The sequence below is a fragment of the Bidens hawaiensis genome, unplaced genomic scaffold, assembly GCF_021521415.1.
Source record: "Bidens hawaiensis isolate Kalapana, Puna unplaced genomic scaffold, B.hawaiensis_p1.1 tig00025364_1, whole genome shotgun sequence".
In the NCBI taxonomy this organism is placed as follows: domain Eukaryota; kingdom Viridiplantae; phylum Streptophyta; class Magnoliopsida; order Asterales; family Asteraceae; genus Bidens; species Bidens hawaiensis.
The window spans coordinates 97,338-114,809 of record NW_027494042.1 but is presented as its reverse complement, the minus strand read 5'-3'; the positions used below and the strand labels follow the sequence as shown (position 1 = coordinate 114,809).

The window sequence follows — 17,472 nt, the reverse complement described above, 5'->3', positions numbered from 1 at the left end:
AAAAGAGTTTATTTTTTTAAATCATTTCTAAATTTTTGCAAGGCCTACGGAATATATGACACATGGCAAGTAGCTATTGGTTTAAAATAAGTGAGTCTGACAAGTTTAAGAAATGATCCGACAATATTAATCATAAACATTTGGAAAAAAGATTTATGATGATTATGAACAAAACCTTGACTATAACATTTTATGAATTTTCCGTAAATAAAATCACTCATAAATATATTTTTTGCTGACATGATACATCCTTTCTGACGTGATGGGCACATGGTGCAGAACCAGTGCTTTTGTGGATAAAAAGATGAAATCATTGATTGGAAGACGTGACAATTGATTAGACCTTAAAACAAACGACGAACACAAAAGTTAAGATTCACGACCTATGTCACTTTTTTCTCCTAGTCTTAAGACAATCTCCATTGGATGGTTTTGGTTTGGTTCAAACCAAGCTAAAAACCTAAAAATCATATTTCAAGTTTGGTTTTTTAAATCAACAAAAACCACCATTTGTGGGCCACCACACTATATTTTTCACCCCATATTTATTGGAAAAATTCCCAAAATAGCCCATTTATAATTAGTGTTTCCAAGTTTACAAATTTCCAATTTTACCCCTTTGGTATCTCGTCGCCGACGACATGATAGCGAACACCGACGATGCGTTACCGAAACAAATATGATAACGACACGTGGCACAAGTTGGCCGGAATAGGTCGCCGCGACATATAATATAACATGACGTCGGGACCCTACGTTAGTGATAACATGACGCCGAGACCCTACGTTAGTGATAACGCTGAACGACATGTTAGGTTATATAACATGACGTCGAGACCCTACGTTAGTGATAGCGCATCGCTGCTACCCTACGTTAGCAACATAACGCATCGTCAACCCTATGTTATACAACGTACCGGTAACGCATCGTCGGTGTTCGCTATCATGTCGTCGGCGACGAGATAACAAAGGGATAAAATTGAAAACTTGAATTATGGGGGATAAACTTGGAAACACTAACTATAAATGGGCTATTTTGTGAATTTTCCCCATATTTATATCTATAAAACATATTTAAATATTATACTTATATACATATTTTTATACTTATTTAAAATTTATGTATGTGTTTGTCTATTTTTTACGTAACGGCTATTATTTTTAACGATTTTATCATCTATTTTACAACGGATAAATTATGGATTTTTTTGTTTATCTATTTGTTATATTTTAGTTAATTTATTTTTTACTAAAATTTTATTATATTGCTATTTATTTAAATGAAAATTAAATATTTTATAGTATTGTGAAATTCTTATTTAAAACAAATGTAAAAGTAAGTGATGATGTGGAAATGTAAAGATGGTTTGAAAATGTGTATTTTTGGAGTAAAAAATGTGGTTTTTAAGAAAGCTGGCGTGGCAGCGATGTGTCTAGTTTGAACCAGATACCGTTGGAGATGGTCTAATAGCCTCACTTCAAGAGAATAAAATCTTAATGCATAGTTTGTTGCAAGACATATAGGAAACAAAAAATATCACTAATCAAGATGGTGAATCAAAACTCAATTACTATACCAATGTTTCAAGACACGAGATTTTAATTGTACCGAATTTGATTAAAAATGGTATAATCAGTTGATTCGAGATGCATCGGAAGGTTAAATCGGGTTGAATATTTTATCCTCTAATTCCATATAAATACAACTTCAACTCAAAAAATCACCCAAAAGTACACTAATAAACATCACACATGAACCAAACGTTACATATTAACAATGATCGAGTCAAATAGGAAGTTTTTACTTCGTATACATAATCAATCGGTTACAAAAGATTTAAGGAAACCAACTTTGGATTTGCAGGATACAAAATTGGTTGATTAACAAATCGTCGTTTATTGCATTTACTTGTTTCAATTTTATCCGTCAGGTTAATAATCATTTTAAAAAATATAGGCCGCAAAAAAATATCAAAAATCTCTTATGTTTAAAACCGGAATTAAAAAAATAACGGCGATACAATGTTTAGCAAGCCGCCTAAAAATATTGGGCTCTACGTATACTGGTTGTCTTGCAGAAATCCGATATAACCGGTTCAAATGTCATAACATACCAGTTTTTGAAACATTGCAATACACGATCATTCTCCACTTCATTCAATCAACACAACAGTTCCAAAATGTTTCTTTTATTAACAAAATCATAAAAGATTTCACTTTTGTTGTGCTAAATTGGTGCAAATAAGCTGTTCATATTCACTTAATCACCCCTATATAATTAAGGCCTAATTATAACTAGAGCATATTTAGGAAAAAAAAACCTGAAATCCTTAATATCTCATATATATAATGTTTAACCAAAAAAAAAATTACCAAACCCTGTTTCAAGCAAATACACACAAGCAGGCCATTGTTTCAAGAACTTGATAACAAACAATCCAAATATAAAAAAATAAAATAACTAAAGAAAACACACTCATATGATATAACCATATAACATATTACCTCCATCTCTTTACAACTTTACCTCTGCCATTTCCTCTCTGTAACAACAAAAAACAAAAATCCTTAAAATAATATTCTGAAATAAGAATAATATCATAAGCATATATTACCTTTATTGGCATTTCCTTTTGTTGTTTGTAAAGCTTGAGACATTGACCCCTGAATACGCGGCGACCCTTGTCGACCGTTAACCGCACCTGGTAACGAGTGCCTCTTTTTCAAATAAGTTTCCTTATCATGCACATCCGGACTCAATGTCGGTGAAGCACTAGCAATCGCTTTTGCTCTTGCGGATTCGGTTGCTTGCATGTAACTCGGGACTGACGTTTCTTGATCACTGTTCTCGGGTTTGGGTGACCCGAAAGAGTTTCTTCGTTTCCCGGGCTTTGGGTCTTTAGGCAACTGCTCAAGACTAGTTCTTGGACCGGAGTCCGCACTTGACTTCTTGCTAGTTGACCAGGACTTTCGCTTTTGACTTGTTGACTTTTTGTCGGTTTTTGAGTTCTTTGTGTTGGTTGACACCTGGCTCGATGGCGTTCCTTGTGATTTGGGGATGGTTATGTGGGACGTTGGCGATCCCGGTGTAGATATTTGTGGACCTGGTTCATGGTGGCTCGACTCGGGCTCGGGCTCAGGCTTGATGTCAGTGTCGTTGACCAAGTTGACCTCTTGGTCAACTTGTTTTTCAGGCATACCGATACCTATGTTTATATTATTACTATTAATATTATTATTATAATCATCAACTGCTTCACTTAAAACTTTCGGTTCCTCGGGTTTTTTCTTTTCAACCTCAATATGATCGGGTGAGTCGAGTGTGGATGTGATTGATAACTCGGTTCCACATTCCGAGCCGCTGTTCTGAACCGCTATCGAACCATGGGTAACCACGTGTTCATCCGGCTCAACATCTGGAACAGGGGTTACCTTTTCAGGCGCAGAAGAAACGATATCAACAACAGAACCCGCCACGTCATCTTGTTTAACGGAATTGGGTGATTTCAAAGGCCCAGAAGAACCTGCAACGTCATCTAGATTAGAAGAATTGGTTGGTTTTAACAGTTTGGTCAAAGAAGTCACCTCTTCAAATCTTGACTGAGCTGCGATAAATGCTGGATTACTTGCTTTTCTTGATCCGAAAATCGACTTTCTTCCCTCTGAATCTGGTTGGTCGGTTGCTACACGTTTTGCGTTTCGTTTCGGTTCAGCTTCAGAGACAAGTTTCTCGGAAATCGCTTTGGGTTTGGTTTCTGAAACGGGATTCTCGAAAAGAGGTTCGGGTTTTGTTTCCGATACGGGATTTTCATGAACCGGTTGGGGTTTTCGTTTCTGATACGGGAGTTTCAGGAATCGGTTCAGGTTTCGTTTCTGATACGGGAGTTTCAGGAATCGGTTCAGGTTTCGTTTCTGATACGATATTCTCGAGAATCGGTTCAGGAACTGAATTTACCTCAATCTGAGGCACGGTATGCAAATCCATTGATTCGGTTACAGGTTTTTCCTCTTCACGGGTTTTTTCATTGGAACTTTCGTTGATGTGAATCAAGTTCTCGTTTTCTTCAACCGGCACAAGTTCCGCAACATCAGTGGTGACTACAGTCTCGACCTCATGTTCAGTGTTATTTACGACTTTGCCATTATCATGTTCCGCTACACGTGACTCCAAAACATCGGGAGACGACACAGACATCCACCTCTCTAACCAAGTCCAGGCTGAATCGGATTTTAATGGCTCGCATTTGATGTTTATTTGTTTCCCCTTTGGTGTAGATTCCAGTAGCTATAACCAACAAAAATAATAAATAATTCATTAATTTACCATCTACTAAATTAAAACGTGTACCGAAAAAATGATCAGAAAATGATTGTATTAGTATTTACCTGACGAGCGAGTCTATTACTTAATAGCTTCTCAATGGAAACATACGTTGGATTTGAATTAACTCCTGCATTTTGCACTCCCTGAAACAGCATAATAGTTTACATTAATAATTTTCAAAACGACCCATTTTGGCTTAGCTCAACGTGTCATAACATATAATACGAAAAAGGAAAGATATGTTTTTAAAATGTTTTTTTTCCTTCATATATATTTTTTTACCTTACGCGCACAAACAAGAGCTTGCATTTTAACAATGGCTTGAACACAACGTAAGGTTCCAACAGCATGATTTCTGACCAAATGACCTCTAACCGCAGCTTGCAGTTTGACCACATTCTTATGTTTGACCAGTTGTCTCTCAGCCTGCAATTAAAAAAGATTAAAAAACACTTAAAAAAATAAAATAAATACATAAACAAACGAACAAAATAATAAATGCATACCAAGAATCTTCTAACAGCAGCTTGGATCACAAGAACAGCTGACTCGGAATCAGATCCGTCAGGAACTGGTTCAGATTTAACATCATCTTCTTCGCAAGCAGATTCGATAGCCGCCGTCGAAACCGCAGCATTTTTGGTAACGGAATCTGGTATCTCTTCTGTCCATATACTGTCACAAGTTTTTTCAGATATGTTGTTATAAACTTGTGGTTCAGAACTGTTAGATATCGGTTTACTCTCAGAACTGATAGTAATTGGTTCAGAGATCGGTTTATTCTCGGAAGAAGTTAGTTTTTCAGAACTGATAGTAATCGGTTCAGAGATCGGTTTATTCTCTGAAGACGTTAACTTATCGGAACTGATAGAAATCGGTTCAGAGATCGGTTTATCCTCCGAATAAGTTCGTTTATCAGCAACTACTGTGTTACTCAACACTCGATGCCTCGCGGATCGTTTCCTGAAACTCCATCCTCGCTTATCCGGACTCTTATTCTGGCATAAATACAATCAAATGAGTTCACAAACTAATTAGATCCATTTCATTAACACTTTCCAAAAAAATATAAAAAACACCTAATCAGAATATAAGATCCACGGTATATTCGTGTATCCACGGCATATTCGTGTTTCCGGCATCATCCGAATCATCAAATTAAAATCTTCAGATTAAAAACATCAAATTTCCTTTTTAAGTTAACTTCAACCCAATTAACTCCATAATTTAAAAAAAAGTTAAATCCAAAATTTCACATATCAATCATACACAAATCACACATTACCCAAATTCCAAAAACCTTATTAGATCCATTTCATTAACACTTTCATAAAGATCTAAAACTCAAATTCCAATCATATACAATCTAATTAAAACCTAATTCTCATCAAATACACTACCAGTTTCACTTAATTTCAAATTAAAAACAAAACCCACATAAAAAATTAGATCTTATACAAAACCCACAAACAGATGAATTGAGTTTTCATCAAATCACACAAAACTCAACTCAAATTAACCACATTTACACCCCAATATAATCAATTTCCATCAAATACACCACCAATTTCACTCAATTTCAAATCACAAACAAAATTAGATGTTATACAAAACCCAGAAAACCCACAAACAAAAGAATTGATTTTTCATAAACTCGCACAAAACCCAAATCAAATTAATCACATTTACACCTCAAAATAATCAATTTCCATCAAATACTCCACCAATTTCACTTAATTTCAAATTACAAACCAAACCCACATCAGAAATTAGATCTTATACAAAACCCACAAACAAAAGCATTGATTTTTCACCAAATCACACAAAACCCAACTCCAATTAACCACATTTACACCTCAAAACAATCAATTTCAATCAAATACACCACCAATTTCACTCAATTTCAAATCACAAACAAAACCCACATCAAAAATTAGATCTTATACAAAACCCACAAACCAAACTAATCAATTTCACACAAAACCCACAAAACCCATCACAAATTAACCACATTTACACCTCAAATACACCACCAATTTCAAATTAGAAACAAAACCCACATCAGAAATTAGATCTCACACAAAACCCACAACGGAAACTAATCAATTTCACATGAAACCCACAAAGCCCATCACAAATGAACCGCATTTATATTATACCTCAGACGACGCATCAATCTCATCAGGATCAACAGATTCATTGCTACCACCGCCACAAGCAATGATCTTGAAGCAAGAAGGAGTGGATCTTCCCATGATTAATAATTATAACCGTTGTTAATTAACGGAAGCAAAGAGAGAGAGAGAGAGAGATATAAAGATCGTGTTGTTTGTTTGTTTGTTTTGTGAGTGACTCAGTGAGTCAGAGTGACATTTGGGAGTGTTTTTCGTCGTTATTGTTGGAAATTGAGCCGGATGCAGGTTGGAGGGTATTTATGGAACAACACAACTCCCAGAACATGCTCCTCCAATCTAGGCTACCAGTTTTTTTCGAAACATTGGATTGTAACTTGTGCATTAAGACTTGTACCTTTTTTACTTTGTTTTGGATAGTATGCTTGATTATGATTATTTAATAATCAAGATAAAAGGGGATCTAAGAGCATTCTCATCCCACCCCTTATCCTTAAACCAAAAATTACACTAAAACTCACTACATTTTCTCTTTCTAATTCAATTAAATAATACTTTTTATATCTTTTATCATTACCTTTTCTCTTTCCTTTACTCACAACAACTTTCAAAATATATTAAAAAATTATAGGGGGTGAACAGTAGCTTTTCAAATATACAGAAAAATTACTATTTTTTCTAAAATATAAAAACTCGTCACTCACAACACCCTGAATTACTCTCTAAATTATAAAAACACCCCTCACATTTTATGAGGGGTTGGATGAGAATGCTCTAATAAGCTTAAGTTGGTAATTAATAACTGTAACATTGATCTGATAGATTAATATTTATAGCGGTATACGGGTGCTATCTGTTTCCCGTGTATCACAGTGGTATAGTCTTACGGAGGTCGAAGAGTGAAACTTAGACATGGCCTCAAACAAGATATGTTTACACATGAGATCATTTTTCGTTAAAAAGATGAGTAGAGTTGTTAAAAAATAATGGAACAGTCAGATTTATTTAAAACAAGCTAAATTGGTTAACCTGGTAAAGTTAAGAGAGAAACAGTTTGGTTTTAGAGTTTGAAACTGTGCAAAATATAAAATACTAATAAGAAAAAAATATCATACGTATAAAGTATTTATATACGTATTTTTAATTATAACATTTATGCGTTTCAAATAAAACTGATTTTGTAGAATTATCTTTTTTGTCTTCACTTTTTTTGACAAAAGTTTTTAGTACTCAACATGTAAAAAGGTCACTCCTTTTTAATCCATCAATCTGAATTTTTAAAAATATTTGTATGATTAAATAAAACATAAAGAAAAAAAACTAGACTAGCAAACTGTTAAAACCGCACCGTGATGATTTTAAGCCATAGAAATGACAAACAAACACACCAATTATCTTGTGTATTATATATACTTTGAACATGAATTCACCTGGAATATATGTTTTTTTTTATTTTACTGGCGACATAAAAGTCAAGCAAACTTACGTTGCTTCCTTCGTAACAAGTTTCATTGCTAATGCACTTAAAAACATAAATCCATATATACATCATAATGTCATATTCAAAATATATTACATTATTATATTATTATAAAGTATGAGGTAATATCTTTTCTATTCAAAATATATTATTAATGTTCAGTTATTAATTAAATAATCATTTTAAATAAGCAGTCTTTTTCGATTTTGGTCAAATGTCGATATAATTACACAAAAGATGGATGAAAAACACAAACGATGTGTTTAGGTAGTGCAATCAACTTAATGATTATAGCTTTATGTCTCATGACAACAAATATTCAGATAATAGCTTTATGTCTTAAGTCAACAAATATTTGGTTGAAAAACTACCTTACAACTCTAGATAGGTTATTGGATAGGTCGAAAGCGAAAGATAAATTATTATTCGATTCATGTTATTTATTTGATAAAAGATATAGGTTTAGTTTAGTTAATACATTTTTCTATAATGATGGTATATTATAAAAGGCAAAAAAAAAAAAAAAAAAAAAACTAGCAAGAAGCTAGGAAGCAAAAAATAACAACCATAATGGAAACAATACAAATTATTTTTGGCACACGCACATTGCTTTAGGTAAAAAAAAAAGACTTTCTAGTCAATGCTGACCCTCCATTGATTCATCTATATAAGCCACGGTTAAAGTTGCAAAAATAAGAATTTAAATACCACTTGTAAATAATCCAAGGAACATGACGGGAATATGAACCACTGAAGGTACTAAAGAAACAAGAACAACTATTAACAAATCGGCTAATATATTTCCGAAAAGTCGAAAACTAAGTGGCAGGGGCTTTGTTAAATCTTCTAAAATGTTAATAGGTAAAACAATGGGTGTTGGTTGAATATATTTCTCGAAATAACTTAATCATTTTTTGGTAAGACCCGCATAGAAATATGCCACTGACGTGAGTAAAGCCAAAGCAACAGTAATATTTATATCATTTGTGGGTGCGTAAATGACTAACAATGAGAATCAAAACTAACCAGATTGAATAAAACACACAAGTGCTTCAATCCAAACTCTGTCTATTTAATTAATACATTATTTAACGGTGTTAGAAAGGAAATATATATTATTGTTGTTAAACACCTTATCATTCCGAGCACGATAAATACACCAACATGTCTCATACAAATTTCTTCGTTTCCTCATTTCCTTGGACTTGCTTGTCACAAGGGTAATTCTTATTTCTAGCACCACTGGGACCTAGTGTTAGAACTTGTAACACGGTTTCTTGCAACAATAACTAGTTTCAAATTCAAGCAAATTAGGGAAATACTTACATAACGGGTTCGGCCTGATTGACCATCATGCCAAAACTGTATATCTCTGCCATCTCCTAAACATTCATGTTTAAATGGGTCAAAGACAATTCAATTTGCCATGTACACAACCTATTGACTTTGGTGGGGTTGAGTACCAAGATTTAGATTTGTGGTGAACTATCCAAATTATCCTTCTTCAAACACTACACTTTTCTGTTTGGAAATGCCGCCACAACTTTTTTAGAAGATAGGCTTTGGTAGGCTTTAACGCCTTAATAAGTCCCTATAGAGGTAGGGTACTGAAAAGACCCAAATACCCTTAAGTAATATCCGCGGGTCAAGTAAGAACTCATCACAAGTCACCCGTGGGGCATATGAATCATCCGCGAAATCATTTGAGGAAGAAACACCCGCATAACGCATGAGGAAGCATCTGGGCACCCTCAAAGGTCATCCGCAGAAAGGAATATCCTTCCGCGTAAATAACCACGAGGTAATGCCCCATGGCAGCTGTCAGTAACTAATTACCTTCTAGAAGAATTACCAAGATGCTTTCTTGAGCAATACGTGACCCTTCAACCAATCAGAAACAGACACCTGACGAGGCCATTATAACCGTGCATATGGCCAGTGATACCTGTTTGGCCTATAACAGAGGGACGCGTGTCCAGGTGGTTATACATGCACATGCAACGTATAAACCGAACCTATCAAAAGAGGACACGTGTCCAGGTGGTTACGAGAGCATCTTCTGAGAAGGACAGCTGGCCCAATTACCTTCCCACACCCTTCGGCTATAAATACCCTCTCGATCATCATGAGGTATTCATTCACTCCCACTGTATTCTCTCAATTTACTTAAGTGTTTATCTTCTACAGAACAGTACTTATTCTCACGCCGGAGGGTGGTTACGGGAAGACACCCCACCTTGTCCTTCCCGTAACGAGCTCACGGTGTCTGTTTTGCAGGACTTCGTCACTGGACTTTAGGCAATTGGGTTCATATCGTGTTGGTAGTTAACCGTATCCTACCCTGTTGACTAATTGGACCCATTAGTGGGGAGTGGATCCGTGTTTCTTCATTGGCGCCATCCGTGCTTTGTTAGAACAACAATTCATCTTAATTTCGAGTTATTATTGAGCCAAATTCCTAAAGGGCCGACGGGGACCCTCGAACAGAATTCACGTGTTACCAACTTAGAAACGCTTGAAGGAGTAACATCGTTGTTCGCTCAGAATCTCACCCCTGGTGAGCAGAATGATGTTGTGACACCCGGAGGTTTTACTTTGGGCGGTTCATCAGCTCTAAGACTTCTTACCCCACTGGCAGATGTTGCTCCAGTGGGAACGAGAAATTTGGTAACACCAGCTGGTCCCACTCCTAACGATCTAGGAGGGGTCACAGCTCCGAGAGGTTCTAATTTGGGAGATCTTGGACGAATTATGAGAGATAATCGCCGGACTTATTAAGAATTGGACCTCGAAGAAAATTCGGTGATTCAGTCCCGGTGAGAACTCGTGCAGCAAGCCATAGGTCTGAGGGACTCTTGTCTCCGGATGAGTGGCTTCGCATTCAATAAGAAATTCTGGCCGCTGAGTACGAACGAAGGGTACGGAATGAACGCTTTCATGCCCGTACTCTGAATTATGACGACCCTCCTAAGAGATCTTCTTCTCCGCTGATAAGGGGTAGCCATATTCAGTTAAGCCAACAAAGGGAACAAAATTTAAGTGAAGTACAAAGGTTGCGCTCCCTTCCTCGTATCAATATGCCCGTACCATCCTACGAGGAAGAGTCGGACGATTACGATTCAACTTACCGCCCTGAAGACAGCTTTTACAGCGGGGATAGTCAGCACCAGTCTTATGGAGGGGTTAGCCGTCCGCGTCCACCTGTCCGCAATACGGAGTACTACAGTAACGCGGAGCACGATTTCTCCAAACCATATCGTCCGGAATCATTCGCAAAAAAATCAAAATTCATTCCGGCCATCGCGACAGCTCCGTTCCCGATAAACGCAAAAATCCCAACATCTGTCGGGACATATAACGGGATGACAGTGATCACCTACTGAGGTTCGAAGCAGTTGGAGGAGTCAGTGGTTGGACTCTTCCATACTGGTGTCACATGTTCGCATTGACATTCACGGGAGCTGCACGAGAGTGGTTTGAAAAATTACCATTCGGACACATTAAGAGCTGGAAAGACTTCGTAGCAAAGTTTTCCCAGCACTTCAGTCTAGGGATGTCAAAAAAGCCCGAGCCCGACGGGTATACCCGAAACCCGAAATAAATGGGACCGGTATACCCGAAACCCGATGGGTATGGGATTAGGATTTAAAAATTTTCGCGGGTACGTGCCGGGTATGGGATTAGATGAAACCCGGCCCGATTACCCGAAAGCACATACCCGTTTACCCGAACCTTATAACCGAAAAATTCTTTGTATTTCATAGGTTGCAAAGCATATATATATATATATATTTATATAATTATATACAAATTATAATTATATTTTTTATTTATTGTCACACTTATATATATGGAGTGTTATTATATTTAAATTTGTAATAATTGTTATATGAACAAAAGGTATAAAATAGTTATAATGATAAAATAAATGTACTTAAAACTCCCAACGGGTATACCCGATACCCGCGGGTATGCCCGATACCCAACGGGTAATTACCCGACGGGTAATGGGCCGGGTATGGGACACAATTTTACAAACGGGTATGGGTATAGGATTACCAATACCCGGCCCGAACCCGGCCCGTTGCCATCCCTACTTCAGTCAGCAAAAGAAACACACTCGTGACCCATCCGAGATACTGGACGTAGTAAGGCGAAATAATGAATCCATTGAGGATTTCATTACTCGTTTCAACAATGAGAGCCTTAATATCGGAGGGGTCAGTGAGTACATATTGAGGGGAGCATTCCGGAAGAATGTAAATAGTGACGCCTTGATCCGTACTCTAACGGGAAGAGACGGAATGCCCAAATCTTGGGACGAAATCATGACGTCAGCTAAACTATTTGCGAGAACCGAGAAAACCTTGGGATCCGGCAGTCAGAGACAATTACCAAAAATCGAGTTTCAAATCCAAGACCAAACCGAAAAGCCAAGGGACCAATTTGGTTAAGATTGCAACCGAACATAGAAGTACCAAAGCAATTTGATGCGAGATCCTTGATCGGTAACAAAAACAAACAGAGCTTCTCAGCTCGGTCTCCCAAAAGCTGGACTCCTTTGTCCAAGTCTCCCGCAGAAATTCTCACCACGGAGAATTTGACTTTTCGCAAGCCACAGCCAATACCGAGGAAGTCATTCCTCGAAAAAAACAAACACTGCTCATACCATGACGACATTGGACACAACACAAACGAGTGTGTGGCTCTAAAAATTGAAATCGAAGCAGAAGTAAAGAATGGAAAGCTAGAACACTTGGTCAAAGGTGCAAAGGCAGGGGCTGGTAAACCTCCAGCAAGGGATAGCCAGGGCCCGCCCAAAAAACATGTAAAAGATTTGAACGTCCACATGATCCAAAGTGAAAAATAGTTAGGCGGAAAGAGGAAAGAGTTTTCAGATGAAGAATGGAAAAATGAGCCGGTCATATTTCCACGAATTAAGGGTGGTCCAAACAACAAGAATCCTTTGATAATCACTGCCCTGATTGGCCATTATCGGTCGCAGTATGTGTTCTTTGACACTGGAAGCACATCCGACATTATGTACGAACAGTGCTTCGAATAACTCGAGGAAGAAGATAAAGAAAGATTAAGACCGATCCATGCACCCGTTTCTGGGTTTGGCAGAGAAATAATTCACCCGGGGTGTGATTACATTTCCGGTAACACTCAATGATAGGATCCACTCAAGAACAGAAGAGGTTGAATTTTTAGTTTTACCGACAACCTCCAAGCACGATATTATTCTCGGACAAGAGGCGATTGGTGATTTCAACGCCCATCCGTCCACTGCTCACGGTGCAGTGGGTGGGGGTACCAACTCGCACCGGTGTAGTAATAATCCATGTGAATCGTCATTGCTTTACAACCGAGAGCTCGAAGCCAATTAAAATTCCAAGACAAAATCAGAGAACCGAACAAGAGAAATGGGTTCTTAACAAGAAACTTCCAGACCAAACTGTGAGTATTGGTCCGGCTATCTCTGAAATTATCCGAACCCTTTTAAAACAATTACTGACAAAAAACACCGACATTTTCGCGTGGCAGCCCGCGGACATGACCGGTGTCCCACGGAGCATTTCGGAGCACAAGTTGAAGGTGAACCCACTAATCACCCCAATTGTGCAAAAGAAGCGAAAAATGGGCCCGGAACAAATAAAGGCCATGAATGAACAGGTGCAAGATATTCTTCACGCCGGGATTATCCGAGAAATCAAATACCAAACATGGGTGGCCAACCCGATGATCGTCCCAAAGAGCAACGGAACGTGGAGGATGTGTATAGATTACAAAGATCTAAACAAGGCATGCCCGAAAGATTGTTACCCACTTCCGGAGATCGACCTAAAGGTAGATGTTGTAGCCCCATTCAAGTTCAACTGCTTCCTCGACGCCTACAAAGGCTATCACCAGATTCATATGGCGGTTGGTGACGAGGACAAGACAACATTCCGCACTGACCAAGGAACATTCTGTTACAGAATGATGTCTTTCGGGTTAAAGAATGCGGGGGCCACATACCAACGATTGATGGATCAGGCTTACAAAAGCCAGATAAGTCGAAATCTCGAGGTTTCTATGGACGATTTAGTGATAAAAAGCACCGAAGAAGACCAAATGTTGAGGGACATAGAGGAAACTTTCAAAACTTTAAGAAGCATCAATATGAAACTCAATCTTGCAAAGTGTTCTTTCGGAATGGAAGAAGGAAAGTTCCTCGGAGTAATTGTGACAGGCACGGGTTTTAAAGCCAATCCGGACAAAATACAAGCAGTAGCCCGCATGCCGTCTCCCGCATCCCTCAAAGAAATTAAACAGGTTCCTGGCAAACCACGCTGCTAAATCTTACCCATTCATTTCAACATTGAGGAATTGCCTCAAAAAGGCACAATTCAGATGGACTCCGGAAGCTGAACAAGCATTCCAAGAAGTCAAGAAATGTTTAATGGAATTACCCACGTTAACAGCTCCATACGCGGGTGAACCATTAACACTATATTTGTCGGCGTCTGACATCGCCATAGGTGCTGTCCTACTGACGGATAGAAAAAACGTTCAAACTCCAATATACTACGTCAGTCGAACATTGTCAGACCCGGAGACAAGATACTCGATGCTCGAAAAGCCGGTCTTGGCGTTAGTATACGCAGCCCGGAGGCTTCGTAGGTACTTCCAAGGACACCCAATAAACGTGTTGACCGGGTATAAATTGAAAAACGTGTTAAGCAAGCCTGAGTTGTCCGGACGACTGGCAAAATGGGCCATTGAGCTAGGTGAACACTCAATAGAGTACAAACCCAGACCGGAAATAAAAGGGGCAAGTATTGGCGGACTTCGTCACCGAAGTCCCGCAACACAAAGAGCAAGAGTGTCTAATTGAGCAACAACCCCAAGCAGCTCCGGAACAAGGACAAGTTTGGTCACTGTTCACGGATGGAGCTTCAAGCAGTGAGGGATCAGGTGCAGGCTTAAGGCTAGTCAACCCGGAAGAACATGAATTTACATACGCCATCAAGTTAGACTTTAAAAGTACTAACAACGAGGCGGAATATGAAGCCTTCCTGGCAGAACTACGGATAGCAAAAAAGCTTGGGGTAAAACATTTGGAAGCACGAGTGGATTCCATTCTAATTGCGGGACAAATAAATGGAACGTATGAAGCCAAAAATGATGTCATGGCTTTTTATTTGTCTCAAGCAAGGGTCTTGATTCGCCAGTTCACCTCTTTCAACGTTATTCACATTAAGAGGAGTGAAAACAAGTCGGCGGACGCTCTTAGCAAGCTAGCTTCAACGAATTTTGAGCATTTTGCCAAGGATATTCGTGTAGAAGTCCTAGATCATCCATCCATCCATCCCACAAAATCAAGTCCTGGTAATTTAAACTGGTGTTGAATCTTGGATAACACCCATCAAAGCCTACTTATCTTCCGGAACACTTCCAGCAGGAAAGGCCGAGGCTCGGAAGATCAAGCACAAGGCTTTGAATTATCTGTTGACCAATGGTATTTTATACCCGAGATCATTCCTTGGCCTGTTGTTACGTTGTGTTGATGCGGAAGATGCAAACTACTTAATTCGAGGAATCAACGAAGGCATCTGCGGGTTACACGCGAGACCAAGAATGACAGTCGCAAAGATTATGAACGCAGGATACTATTGGCCCGGCATGCATTTGGACGCTGTGCAAGAAATCAGAAAGTGTGATTCATGCCAGCGTCATGCCCCCAATACTCTGCGCCTTAAAAACGATCTGATTCCGGTAACATCTGCTTGGCCGTTCCAGAAATGGGCTATTGACATCATGGGACCTTTCCCAGAAGCCCCGGGACGAGTCAAATTCTTGATAGTGGCCATCGATTACTTCACCAAGTGGGTAGAAGCCAAACCAGTTGCCTCAATAACGACATCAAGCGTAAAAAAATTCCTTTGGGAATTCATCATTTGCCGGTTTGGCCTCCTACAAGAACTGGTAAGTGATAATGGGACCCAATTTGCTGACAGAGGACTACAGGAGTGGTTGAAAGAACTCCAAGTCACTCAAGTTTTTACATCTGTAGCGCACCCGCAAGAAAATGGTCAGGTCGAAAGAAACAATCGAACTATCAAAGAAGGGATCAAGGCAAGGTTAGGTACTAAACGGACGGGTTGGATTGACGAATTGCCCCATGTACTTTGGGCCTTTCGTACCCAAAAGAACTCTAACAACTTGGAATCACCGTTTAGCCTGAACTACGACACTGAAGCCATGATTCCTGCTGAAATCTGGATTCTGTCCACAAGAGTTTTGCTAATTGATAATAATGATCACGAACTCAGGATGAATCTCGATTTACTCGAAGAAAGAAGAGAATTAGCATCAATCCGCGAGCACAATTATAAGCGACAGCTTCAAAAGTACTACAACTCGCGGGTCCAGACATGCGAATTTGATGCGGGAGACTTTGTCTTCCGCAACAACGAGGCTTCCGGAAAGGAACCTCCGGGCAAGTTAGCCCCAACTTGGGAGGGACCTTACAGAATCAAACAAGTATTAACCAAAGGTGCCTACAAGTTAGAAAAGTTGGATGGGACAAAGATCCCTCGAACTTGGAATGCAGCACAGTTAAAGAAATGCTATATGTAGCAGTTTTATTTACCTTTTTTATTTCGGCCTGCGTGCCCACATAGACTAGCAAGTTATGCAATTTTCCTTATTATAATAAGGCTCATGCCAAAGTATAAAGAATGTTGAGTTAGTTCCTTGTTATTTTGATAAGTTGTAATCTTTTATTGACAAAAACGAAGTTTCGATAGACACTTATATTATAGTACATAAGACAGAGTGCACCGGAAGGAAACAAGACTTCTTATTAACTAGTCAAATGAGATTACAAGCAAAAGAAGTATTTACAACAAAGACATATATATCTATGGAGTGACATCCTCATCCTCCGCGGTATTATTGGCTTCTTCTTCTTCTCCCTCATCAAGATCCAATAGCTCTTTTAATTGATCTATGGTATCTTCCTTGTCAGCGAGTTCCGATATGTGATCGGAAAGGGAGAACTTCAGAGTGTCAAAGTCCTTGGTTTTCTCGATAAGGATAGCAACAGTTTCTTTACCAGCCAAGACATACTCCTCAGGAACCCGGCCCTCAGAACCAAACTTGTATCCTTCTTCAAAGCCCATTTGCCGGCCTGCCTGCTCGGAAGCACGGAGGAGTAACGCGACACAGTTCCCAAGATCGTCACTGTTCCGAACGTCGGTGATAACCTATTGAGTCAAAATAACCATATGTGTGCACATGCATAGCCGAACTAATTATATCAACAAAAGACTTGGTACCTTGGGAATTGCTGTCGTTAGAAGCCACTTCTTATCCGCCTGAGCCCGGATACGATCCATCTTATGACCAGCACACTCCAAAGCTTGGTCTCGGCTCTTGGCATTGAGATCAGATAAGCGCTTGTCTTTGGCCGCTGAGTCAGCCTGGAGGGTTTTTATCAGCTCAGCTTGTTCATCCAATTGCTTCTGGAAAACAGCCTTGGCTTCCTC

At 38.9% G+C, this 17,472-nt stretch overlaps 1 pseudogene across 1 annotated transcript; it reads right to left on the bottom strand.

Annotated features, from left to right (window-relative positions):
* Nucleotides 1-2,317: 2,317 nt before the first annotated feature.
* LOC143571383 (protein IQ-DOMAIN 32-like) lies at nucleotides 2,318-6,795 on the bottom strand (annotated as a pseudogene). The gene is made up of 6 exons (XR_013142086.1): nucleotides 6,484-6,795; nucleotides 4,831-5,322; nucleotides 4,531-4,750; nucleotides 4,387-4,451; nucleotides 2,616-4,285; nucleotides 2,318-2,543 (listed from the first exon to the last, which is right to left on the bottom strand). The product of XR_013142086.1 is annotated as a protein IQ-DOMAIN 32-like (transcript).
* Between the last annotated feature and the right edge of the window lie 10,677 nt (nucleotides 6,796-17,472).